The sequence below is a fragment of the Festucalex cinctus genome, chromosome 3 (genome assembly GCF_051991245.1).
Source record: "Festucalex cinctus isolate MCC-2025b chromosome 3, RoL_Fcin_1.0, whole genome shotgun sequence".
Classification (NCBI taxonomy): Eukaryota; Metazoa; Chordata; class Actinopteri; order Syngnathiformes; family Syngnathidae; genus Festucalex; species Festucalex cinctus.
The window spans coordinates 7,845,014-7,858,131 of NC_135413.1; the positions used below are offsets into that span (position 1 = coordinate 7,845,014).

The window sequence follows — 13,118 nt, forward strand, 5'->3', positions numbered from 1 at the left end:
TTACATTAATCTGTTTCATTTAACATGGCCTGATAAAAACAATAAATAATAATTTAAATAAATTACAACCACAGCACAGGCTGTGTAAATAAATTGACAAAAATGGGGGGGTCGATATATTGATACATGGTTTTATGTATCGATATTGGGATATGAAAAGGTGTATCGCTATGATAGAGATTTATCGATATTTCAAACCCAGCCCTACTTACAAGTTATTTTGTTTAATAAAGCAAAACTGACAAATACTCAGATCAGTTCATTTCTACCAGGGGAGGGGTGATGGGGTGTGCGGACGGATTGTTGGCGGTGGGGGGGGGCACCACAAAACATTTATGCTTAGGGCACCAAAATAGCTAGCGCCGGCCCTGATCGGCATTAAGCAACTTTGGGACTCCACCCGTCGCCAGTTCGTGGACACTCCTTGCCGAGTTTGTACAGCCAGCTACTTTGCAGTTCTCAGTTTTGATAGCACGACTTTGACCCTGCTTTGTCCATATCTTTTTTCTCCAGCCTGCTTCGTTTTCTGCACACGTCACGTCAGCCTGGCTTCCTGCTCCATGTCAGCACATAGATACCAATCTGCCACCAGGAACCAATCTCCTACTGCCACAGCTACCCATCTCCCCCCCAAAAAAGAAAGAAACAAAATGGCTCCTTGCTGCAAGAAATTGTGGATGGGAGAGGGAAGAAGAGAGGAAAGAAGGAGGAGGGGAAAAAAAACAAAAACAAAAAACAAATCTGAGCTGGTTTCAAACCAGGTACCTGCTGCTTACAGAGCGAGCGCACTAACCACTATATTATTCACTCAGTTAGGTTCTACTCTGTGAAAGTTTTACTTGTAGTTTACACAAGTGCCAGCCAGAGCCTGGGATTTTCAGACAGCCAATTGTCATTGCACTTTGGCATTGCAAATGTGAAGGATAATTGATTGCTTTGAATTTAGTTGGACAAATGTTTAGAAAGGCTACTTTTGTCACTATTCCATGGAAGTTTCAGAGAAGGTGGGTGTACGTTTAGTCCGCAGAGGCGGTGTGGGGGTGGGTCCACACTTTATGATGTCATAAAGTGACAACAGCTCGTTTTCTCAGGTTGGGAGGGTGCTGGTGCTTGGAAAGCAGAATGACCTTGAATTTCTCATAGAGGGGCGAATGGAGGAAAACACCACTTTGGTGATGTTTTTGGTGAGGAATTAGCATTTTAACATGGCTAGAATGTCCAAAAAGTAGATTTTTCATGTTGCTGTCCCTTTAATTACACCACCGGGACCACTTGTTGTAGATTGTCGTGGCAGGGAGTCAAAGGCTTGATGCAGTTATTGCAAGCAAAGGATCTGAAAATGGAGAAAAACATTAAACTAAATCTAAATATGATCTGAAGCAAATGTAAAACATTTTTCATTTTCTTGAGCGCTTACTCCTCACAAGGGTCGCGGGGGTGCTGGAGCCAATCCCAGTCAAATGTGAGCACATTTTCACTACAATTGAATTACATTCTGGGACAATTGTGTTCCTTGCTTCTTGACTACAAAGTCTGAAAATCCAATTTGCTTAAAATGATATGATTTTACAGTTATACTGTATTTCGTATCAAACTGTGAGGTTCAAATTTCAAAGTTCATTTTAACTAATTGCTCTCATTACTTATAACTCTGGACGATTTAAAGTGTAATCTAGGGAATATTGTCTTGTCTCAATTGAAGCATAGAAAGCCTCACATTGTACTTGAACTCCTTTTTGGGTGAGGGGTGATTATGCTTCCTGTTGACTACCAGCGGCATACTTAATGGTTTTATGAGTCGACATTGAGTTGGCTGTTCTTTCCTGTCCTTTGAAACTTTTCCATTACCCCAAATCATTTATACTGTTTGATATGACAGCTATAATAGGTGAGTCAAATGAAGCATGGAAATGATGCTTAAAGGAAAATCCCCATTTGGTTTGAACCAACCATATCTATGTTGCTGATTCTCTCATGGAATTTCCCCTCTGAACTCCATGATGCAGTGACAGCTAGAAGTGAACGTGTGCAGGATGTGCAATGTGCTGTCCAAACATGATGATTTCAGACTTGGGTATTGCCTTAACCCTCCTTTTAAAGTTGAGCTGTCTCTGACCTGATACTGAGACAAAATGGCGCTGCTTAGTGGCAACTAAAGCTGGCTTGATGCATGCAAATCACCCAATGCTGTTCAATTTCGCAGAATGTGAAAGTTGAAATTGCAGTCGAATTGAGTACCAACATGAGTAAACAATTTTGCCTTTCTTAAGATAAATATTTTTTCCTCTGTATTTTTCAGGGGCAGTCGTGGTTAACCATGCAGACCCCGGTTCATGACCATCCCTGGACACACAGCTGCAGTGCAAGACAGCGATATCCTGAATTGCTCCCCAAGCACCTAAGCAGACCCCTGCTCCAGTGAGGGCCTCTAAAAGTGTATTTGCTGTGATGGGTCAAATGCAGAGGTCTAATTTCATGTACTGTATTTTCACGACTATAAGGTGCACCTAAAAGCCTTCAATTTTTTCAAAAGCTGACCATGCGCCTTATAGTCCAGTGCACCTTATATATGGATCAATATTGAGCCGCAACAGGTCTCGCTGTCAAGACGCTATCGGTGACCCTGCACAATCGATGACGCGCATGCGCAGAAGATCCCGCCATCTTGGATGGCTAGCTAATACTAATACTTTACCTCAGAGAAAATAATAAAACAGCTGTTTATTCATTTTGGAAGTGAATGGAGTTGTCAGAAAGCTGGTTTGTAATCTATTAATAAAGTTTGACTGACCTATCTGTTTTGTTGACATTCCCTTTAGCACAGCACCATCTAATGGATGCATAACGTAACCCAAGCCTCTACTGTAGCACCTTATATATGGAAAAAGATTTAAAATATGTCATTGAAGGTGCGCCTCATAATGCGGTGCGCCTTATAGTCGTGAAAATACGGTATATATATATATGTGTATACATGACCAAAAAAATTCAAGATGAAGATGATTTGTTTAGGAGTCCCATTTTTACTGCGGCGGGGTTGGCATCTCAACCAGGGTCGCTCCATGCTCCTGCGGGGCCCAGGGGCTCATTTTCTAATTCTGCTGTGGCCTGGAGTGCTCTGGCGGGGGGGCTATGCGTGCCTCATCAGGCCGAGGTCGACGTCCTAACCGCACACACGCGGTTTGGTCCAGTGGGCAACTAGTGCACAAAAAAGCTGACTAAAAAAAACGTAATAGGCACCCACTTGTTAACGAGCTCCAATTCCTCAGGACAACTTGTAAACGAGTATAAAACATTAGTGTTGTTCCGATACCATTTTTTGGCCCCCGATACCGATTCCGATACCCATCTTTGCAGTTTCGGCCGATGCCGATACCATACCGATACCTACGTTTTTGTTTTGTTTTTTTCAACATGAAAAAGCTGTCCTGCCATTGGTTCAGAGCATTCAAGGGCCAATAGGATATCTAAAATCAGCATGCAGTGAACATGTCACATATCAGTAAATGTTGTGCACGAGCAAGACAGAAGATGCTGCATCCAAAGTCCGAAATTAGTGTTGGAATTTAGGTATCGGCATGTTATTTGTTAGTACTCACCGATACCACTGTTTTAATGCAGTATCGGGGCCTATGCCGATACCAGTATCGGTATCGGAACAACACGATAAAACATGCAATTAAAGGGGGTGGGATAATGACAAAATCTGAATCTTGATTGGTGTATTTTAACTGAAGAGCCAATAGGAATCCTGGATGCACATCTGCCCCACCTCCTCATTACTTTTTTTGGTGTAACTAGTGAGCATGTTGGCATCCACTAGATCTACTAGGGTGTTCTACTAGTTCATGTGGGCATGTGAAGCCCTTTGAGACGTGTGTGATTAAGGGCTATATTAATAAACTTGACTTGACTTGACTAGTGAACATTTTGGACCTCACTAGTTGAACTAGTTCAGTCAAAATGTCACTAGGGTAACTCGTGGATATTTGTGGCATCACTAGTTAACTAGTAAAACATTTGCGGGTCACTAGTTCAACATGACTTCAAGAGCCTTTCACTAGTTAACTTGTCAGTGTTTTGTCTTTCACTAGTTAACTAGTGGGCGTTTCAGCTCTCACAACCTAACTAGTGCAAGGAAATCATAGGACATGTCACTCGTGAGAAAAATTCACATTTGACTAATTAACACATTGCTGAAAATGAGTGACTAGTCAGAGTTTCTGTGCACGTAGTATGCCAAAGTGCATAGCCAATTGTCCAACTAGTGCTGACAAAGACTGAACTAGTGAGAAACACTTCTGTCTGATATCAAGATATGTAATAAATGCTCAAAGGGCATGCCATATATGCTATACCCCCTGCATTAGTCGCTGCCGCTGCTCCCACCTGCTCCAGGTCGGACTTTCTCGATAAGTTTCACTGCACTGTGCTGCGACTCCCAATGTTTGTTTGTTTTTTAATTTGACATGTTCTTCTAGCTTAATTGGACTTTGACGCTAGCACATAAAGTACAACGAACCTTGATGTTGTCTTCTTTGACTGACAGAAACTCAAAATAATGACTGTATTTCCAGGTTGAAAACTCAAATCCCCATCCTTCCTCCATTGTTTGTGCCGCTAATCCAGTATGTACACTTGAGTCGTGCATGCTGAAAATGTGACTTTATGGCGCATACCTTGACATCATTCCCCCGGGTGAGAGGGCGTAGATGACCTCATCTCGTAATGCTTCATGGTTGAGGATGGAAATAGATTATATTTACTACTTTTATGGTTCATAATGTACAATTGTTTGCTGTGTGCCTGTTGGTTAGTAAAATTATCATCAAATTTTTTTTGAATGTGCAAACCATTCAATACATTCAAGACCATGGCTGAATTCGGTGCGGTGATCGACTTCTGCATCATAAACATAGCGGTAGTTTGCGACTACCTCAACAGGGGGATACTTTGAGTCGTTAATGTAAATGTGGAGTAACACATTGAATCCCTGAATAGTAACTTCAATATGACCACTTTGTAAAATAAAGTAATAGGGATGTCACACACTTTTTTGGACTCAAATCCAAGTCACCTCATTTTGAAATGGGACGATTCCAATTCCCGATCCAATACCTCGACATTTTATTAAGGAGGGATTTTTTTATTTATTTTTTTACCCTAACACCTTTTATATGGTGAGTGGAGCAGTGGTTACACTAAGTAAAACATTTAACCCTCTTTTTTCATAACTGGCATTCCGTTGCGGACTACATAGCTGCTAACCTCATGTTGGTCGCTAATTTTCTCAAACAAAACACATTGAAGTCATGATCTTCATTTGAAGATGTAAAGTCTATCTTTGGTCTGTTACTTTCTGTCTAGAATGTACAGTAGGCCAATTTCCTTTTACCTGGGCCATTGTGTTGTCATAGTTGAGGCTGCCCTTGCACTTAAAAAAAACAAAACAAAACAAAAAAAACAAAACTAGTACTTAAACTAAGATGTTATTAAAGGCGACACCCATTTATACGATGTTAATTCATAATTATGTATCTGCAGTTTTCATTTACTTACAAGTATTTTTGCATCCCAAGTTAAACTCATGAATACCCATGTGTTGTCAAAACCAGTTTTGCAGTGAAATTCAAATGATCTTTCTTACCAGTTGTAAACATGCACATTAGGCTTCAATTTAATCGCAAAGCTAAATCAAAAACACAAATGGAAACATTTATGAAAAATGTCTGTGCTATCTTTGTCTATCAGCATTACTTTGGAATATTTCTGTTAAAAATGTCACTTTTTTTTCTGGCTAACAAGGCTAAGCTATGAACCTATGAAGTAGAATAACAATGTCTGCTTTGATAATGACCCAGCTTGGAATGTATCATTATTTTTTTCATTGTATGAATATGTTGCCTGCCCCTGGCTGCTTGGCCTGTGCCGCTGCCATCCTCTGGATTTCTCCTGGAAAGTCACTCCATTCGATCACGGTCATATCGCCAGTTACATAGAGGCAGACACCAAAGCAGCAGAGGTTTGTTGTAACAATAATACGCGTGTTAAGGATTTTTATGGTGGAATAGCGAGTCAGATCACAAGTTTTGGATTGTAGGAAAGGAATACACTGCGTGACTGTGCACTCCTACGTTTGTTGTCTGAAACTCAACTGGCCTTGCACATGCGGCTTCTAAAAATAGCAGTCCTGTGCTTGTTTATATTAAAGCCAAAATGCTACTCACAAGCTAATTGATTGGATGCCCTTGACCAAAAAAGTGTTATACTCTTTTTCATAAATGTGGGAAATCTGGGAATGACATTGTGTTAAAACAACACTTAGGGGCCTATTCACTAAAGGTTTGCGTCGCCTTTGCACCGAGCTAACCGGGAAAAATGGAGCAATCTGCGAGCGCCTAATTCACTAAACACGCGCAGATGGGGAAATCCGTCACTAAGTGCTCTGCCAAACAGATTGCGTCACGGTGCGCCGGTGTTATTTGCGTGTATGTAAATTAGGTAATTTTCATACATTTGACGCAAAATATGCCCACACCAAAGCAAATGAGACTCATTGATATGCAGTGTCTAATTCACTAACGCCAGCACAAATAGCCACACCTCGTTTGCGTGACGCAAATAACGTTTTTGGAAAGCATTATTAACTGCTCCAATCTCGATCATGACAGCATTGCGTGCCATTTGCAGCACAACGTCCACGGCAGATCACGCAGAGAGGGGAGAGAGAGAGAGAAAAAGAGAGGGGGGGGGGGGGGGGGGGGATATTTCCGTGTTAGTTTGGGACACATAACATAACCCGGGCTGATCGGCAATGGCGGGGAGGCATTTTACGATCATTTTTACGTGCCAGATGCATACTGTACGCCCACGACCTCTGAAAATATATTTTTTTTAAACGATCGCACCAATAATTTGTACTTTATGAATGAATGACACCGTTGTCGTCCTCTCTGCTCTGTACAGCTTAATGGTGCTATAAACGCTTACTCTTAGTCCAACCTCGTTTTCTGATAATGTCATCTTTCTCGCAACTGTTACGATAACAACCATGTTGTTGGCGCAAATCCATTGCCATGTGTGGTAAATCAGGTGCAAATTTGCTCCAAGCTGTCAGTTTTGTGGGCATGTTTGCGCCGGTATATGATTAGAGCAATATCCTTAGTGAATAGGTGGGTAACATGAGCAGACTGCGGGTGCAGTTGTGGTGCAATATTTCGCGCTATTACCTGACGCAGCGCATTCTTGGTGAATATGGCCCTAAGGTAGTCATAAACTGAACGTACTCAGTTTATGTTGATTCTGACGACGCCATATCCTCCTGACTACCAGGAAAAAAACATAGGTAGTCCTGGTAGTCAGGAGGATACGCGAAAGAGCGGTAATGTTATTGCTGAAGGAAGACCACATTTCCCATGAGGACAAGTGTTTTGCATCGTTTTGGAACTCACGCCAATGAGTGAAAGCCGGGCCAATGTTGATCCTTGACAGTCATTTTATCCGGGTAGCTGCCCTTATTCTTTATTCTACCGCTGCGAGGCCCTATTGTTTTTGAAGGAATTCTTATTATTCTTTTTCTTTATTATTCTTTTCCGCCAACAATCACATTTTTGAGACACTAAACGTGAACGAAAACTCACTAAACTTTACAAGCAGATCGGGCCTGGCGAAAAATTTGATATTTTAAAGTCACCATACATGATAACAGAAAAATGGCTCTGTAGCGCCCCCTACATAGGTTAAACGGATCCCTGTCCCGCTACGATTGTCCTACGGCTACGAAAATTGTGTGCAACTTCTGCAAGGAAAGTAATCAACATTCAAATTGATTTCAGTCTTTGCAATAAATGGGGAAAGGGGGAAGTGATGTATGCCATAAAGCAGTCAGCATATTTGTAGTTTTTTGTGTGGCAGTGTTCCTACCATCCTCCTCAATGTTGCTTAGTGCCTGTAAAAATTAGGGATGTGCGAGTACCGATACCAGTATCGGTATCGGGCCGATAACAGCCTTTTTTCAAGTACTCGAGTACTCGTGACGCAGACGAGTACAAGCGACCGATGGCAGAGGGGGAAGACGTTAAGTGAGTCCTCCTTGCCTGTAACTGGCGCTAGCTTGCAGGAGTTTTTCACCAAAACTTCACCGGTTTGGAAATACTTCAAAATTGTGAATTTTAAACTAAAAGCGCATTTTTGTGTTTTATTTTGAGCGTTAAGACAATTGAAGAGTGACTGTGCTGTTTTTTTTTGTCAAAATTAAAGGAAATATATTTGTTTAAAAATATGTTGTAGTGATTTTTTTTATTTGTCAAAATGTACTACTGGTATCGGCAGTTGGTATCGGTATCGGTGAGTACTGAGGGTCTGAGTATCGGTATCGGTCTGAAAAAAAGTGGTATCGAACGTCCCTAGTAAAAATAATACAGACCCCTTCAGACCATGGCAAAGGTACCATTCAAAGTTTTAAGTCGTTTCATCACAAGAGTAATGAAAATATTTAAGGTCGCAAAGTTCCCTAGTTAGTGCTCTTTTACAAAGGAGTTAAATATTTCTTGTCTGTCCGGGAGCAGGACCCCTGAATCTTTTATCCTAGAACTGCTCCTGGTACCTAATATTGAGTGTAATTACATAAAATTTAGGGCTGCATGAGAGTTGAGCTGCTGAGCACTTAACTTAAATCTAATTTCATGGTGGCCACATTTTGCCTTTCGAAGCTAAACCTAAAGTTGCATTTGTCTTTGCGGCTGTACAAGTTTGTGTCTCGTTCTCTTCGTCAACAGCCCCCCCGGGGAATTTTCAGAATGCTGTCACTCATTTGTCTCATGTTTCAAACACAGAGGTCAGACGTCAGTACAATCCCGCAGGCATGAGGGGAAAACTGAACGTCCACTCTTGTCTGTTAAATCAGAAGAGGGGGTGGAGGTGGGAAATTGGAGGTATTTGACTGAGTGATCAGCATATTGATTGCCTTCACTTATTACAATTTTAATTATTTATTATTTTGATTTGATTATTTTTAAGGGGTGGCTTTGTATATGTGTATCAAGTGTAAAAGCTCAACCATGGGGTTGTACATTTGCATTTGCTAAACTCATCACATGTAGGGGAGACCGGGGCTAGTTGTCTCACTTTTTATACTTTTATATATTTCTTGGAATCAGTACATCATATATAAACAAAGCGTATACCAGAGGAAAGACCAAGTCTTGCGTATATTTTTTGTATTCATGTCATTTTTGTACTTTGTGTCAGTGCAGAGTTATAAGCCATCAAATAGAGGGAGTGAACATGTGACGTGTCGCCCCACAAATGCATAAGTTGTCACACTATGTGGTGCAAGATGTTACAGTGGATTTTGCAACTAATAAAACAAGGACAAACTTATCCTTGTTCTCCAGTTTTTTTGTTTGTTTGCTTTTCCTGCCAGATAAATTGTTTATCATAGATCTATTGAAATTTACCATAGTCAATGAGCAAACATTAACATAAAATATTATGAAATAGAATAAAGTCCTTAGGAACTTCTGGCATATCGGTCATAGCTCTCAGCCTCAAATGCCTGATTTGCTTCCCTTATATTGGAAGTTGCGATTAAATTGAATTAAAAAAATAAATAAAAATAGAGCAATGGATGGATTGATGGTTCATCATGAAACTTAAACCAGTGATGACATGTGGGCTTACTGTAGTTCCAACAACTGGAAAATCCATTTTTAAACAATGAAACAAAACCTGGCAAACTAATTTCCTCACTTTTCAGACTTGTCATCTCAAGAACAATTCTGGCATATGAAAACAAGAGTTGCCAGAGGTGCAATTTTTATAGACCCTTCCAGCTGACGTCACCGCTTAGCTTCCACTGCGCCTCCCGGGGGGCAAAGTAAACATCCCATAACAAATGAATGTAGAAGAGCTTGATTTTCACCAAGCGTTTTCATTAAAAGGTGGGAAATATGTTAAGTGTCACAAAAAAAACGTCCCGAGTAGGACACTACATTACTGCGAATCATTGAAAACAGTCGTTTGAAGCCGCTAGCTACAAAAAAAAAATTGAGTTTGTTGGTGGCAAAGTGGAAGTGGAAGACTAAGGTATGTTGTTGTTGTTGAAACAGTACGTCGATAAGTACTTTTATGGTGTAAATTGTCATTCATTAAATCGTTTGTGTCCGTATATACTCGTATTGCTGTATATGGAAGTCTTCGAGCTATCTTAGCTTGCTAGCTGCTAACAAACAGACCGCACATTTACTACACATTCCTCAGCAGAAATCAAGCTCGAGTTAAAGTGTTAATTGTGAAAATTGTGTTAAATCGTTAACTTTTTGTTCAAAATTATTTGAGTACTTACTGCAAAAAAATTCTGAATGATTGTTTCACTAAAGATAATATAACACATTGATCACGTCTGCCTCGAATTTACAATCAGAGGATAATGTTATGACCCAATGTATATGAAAAAGAGAGAAAAAAAACAAACTACCTGATATAATATGATCTGAGCATATCCTCGTACTTTTTGTGGGTGCAATGCAGTTGTGTCATAGTTTAGCCACTGTGCTAGTCATTTACTCCTCACTGTCTTTCGCGGGGTTTAAATCACTATGGGCAGCCGAAAGAATGATCTCATCTCTCTTTGAGCCATTAGTCAGCCGCGCACAAGTTCACCAGATTATTGGTCACTGATTTATCAACTGTTTGACCCATTTTCCTGCTCACACTGATTGCTTTCTAATTCACTCGCGTTGACGCACTGCCTGCCAACCACAAGGGGCGCACTTCAACGTGACATCAAACCCCCAAATGATTGAGAAATGGTTGCCCCAAACTACCATGTTGGCTAATACTATACTTGCTTTAGTTTAAAGTTAGCTTAATACAGAGCAGTGACTGAGGCATGACAAGATGCCTGAATCTCCCCTCTAACGAGTCCACATGATTTGGTGCTATAATTATGCTATTCTCTTCTCAGACAGTATACAACCCCTGACCATTTATACGAAGAAAGCTAGTATTCCACTTTTTCGTCGCACCCTCTGGTGGAGAAGAAAATTGCAACGTGACAACTTACCCGTGATACAACTAACCCCGGTCTCCCTACGCTGTTCTTGCCAGAGTAAATCGAGATTGAAACATACCTACACAAACAAGACGACTAGGAAGTGCGAGGTGAGGGTGATTTAAATGTGTAAGAGAGTCTCGCAGCAGTATGGACGGAAAATGGGCTCTGGGTGGAGGAGTGGAACCGTCACTTGCCTTCGGTGCCGGTTGGCGTGGGTTCGCTTCCCCACCTGGGAGACCATGTTTGTTTGTGTGCGTGTTTGTGTGAGTGAGTGGAAAAAAAATAAAAAAAATAAAAAAAAATAAAACAATAAAAAATAAAAATAAAGTATGGACGGAAAGTGAAAGAAAACGTGAAGTTGCCGGGCGGCTTGTGACCTGGGAGACGATTGGGGTCTCCGTGGTGTAGTAAGCTCGCTGTTAAACACCAATCACACCCGGTTGACCTTTCAAAGTAAAAGCTACATGCTAACCTTTATGTGACATTTGAATGTAATTATTCGGCGTGAAGAGAACAAGAGTTCGGTTGTTAGCACTTGTATTTACTGTAATTTCAGTTTAAACAACCATTTTAGACACGAAATATGTATTTTGGCAGTACACTATGGTGATTGGACTTCATACTGCTTTTGATAAGCGAACGCCAGTGGACGTTTATTTTGACAGCAGGCCGGATTTCGGTGCGCAACTGCAGACTTGACGAAATCGGAGGCAGAACATGAGGACAACCTGTTGCGCGCTGGTCTTCTCCGCAGTCTGTGCGCACACATAGAGAACGCAGGCTGAACGCGCGGAGCGAGTGATGGACTTGCCTTAAATAACTTCGTGTAGGCTTTTTCTTGACCGGATTTCCTATCGTCACACTCAGCCAGGATTGGAGCTGGGCGCACCTGAGTGAAGTTTGACGACTTTGGGACCAAAGGCCGGTAAAAGGTGCGTATCAATTTCGAACAGTATTCAGGTGTTTTCCCACGGTCAACGTCCACTTTCCTCAGGTATAACGACGACTCATTGCGTATTTATGGGAGTGTATACATACTGGAAACAATAGTGTTGAGTATAGACTTATGCAACCACAACTTTGCTGCACATGAGCACACGTGGGGCAGGATGTGTTATAATACAATAGTAAGGCTGCTTTAGTATCAGAGGAGTAACTAATTTGAATTTAAAATGCTAGTGGGGATAAGGGTTCAGAAAATGAATGGATGGATGTTTTGATGTGCATGGTTTCAATTCAATCCAATCCACTTTGAGGCTGTAGATGAAGCTTAATGTTGTGTGTCTTTATAATGTTGCACATATGTTGTGTATGAATTGCATTATATAATGTCACTTGTTGCCAATTTAACCGGTTAGCATTGAGACTTGAATATGGCTTCTAATTTTGTTATGATTATTATTACTTCCCCCAAGAAACAAGTGTATGTTAGCGCCAATCAGTGGTTTAGTTCACGTTTAATCTTGACTGCATGTTTCTTTATAATACAAATTTCTCTGGCATGCTGTTTAAAAAAACAATACTACATTCAATATATGAATTGAAAGGTCTGCCAATGATCGTTACGAGGACAAACGAGTGAATCACCTGCAGCATTTTCACATTATTGATTTTATTGGTGCATAATTTTCACTTTCTAAGTTTGATCAGGTGTCTATGCAAATCTTTGTGTTAGGCAGCAAGCGTGATTTGCGTGTGTGTGCGTGCGCACGCGCACTTGCGTGTGCATGCGGGTGTGCATCAGAAAAGTTGTGATGTGAGCCAATTCTGAACTGTTTAATGCATTTGTGTGTTGCTTTAATCCATGCTTGACATGATAATCATTTTTTTAATTAACTGACTCTGAAGAATAGTTTGTCGAGTTGATTATATAGAATTGGATATTGAGTTGATATTTGATCTCCTGCTGATTCATTTTAATATGACTTATGACTTATATAAAATTAAGTTAATAATTAATTACCTTGAGCATGGAAGAATGTTATATGAACGGAACATTAAGCCTTAATATTTTTATTTTAATGCTGTTCAAACATGAAACAGATTACAACGTCTATAAGAC

At 40.6% G+C, this 13,118-nt stretch overlaps 1 protein-coding gene across 1 annotated transcript in view; it reads left to right on the plus strand.

Annotated features, from left to right (window-relative positions):
- The first annotated feature begins 11,826 nt into the window (after positions 1-11,826).
- The window catches only part of il34 (interleukin 34), an 81,096-nt gene continuing 79,804 nt past the window's right edge, over positions 11,827-13,118 (plus strand). The window contains exon 1 of the mRNA XM_077515636.1: positions 11,827-11,988. The gene's annotated coding sequence lies outside the window, so the exon portion shown is untranslated. The remainder of the gene's footprint in view (positions 11,989-13,118) is intronic.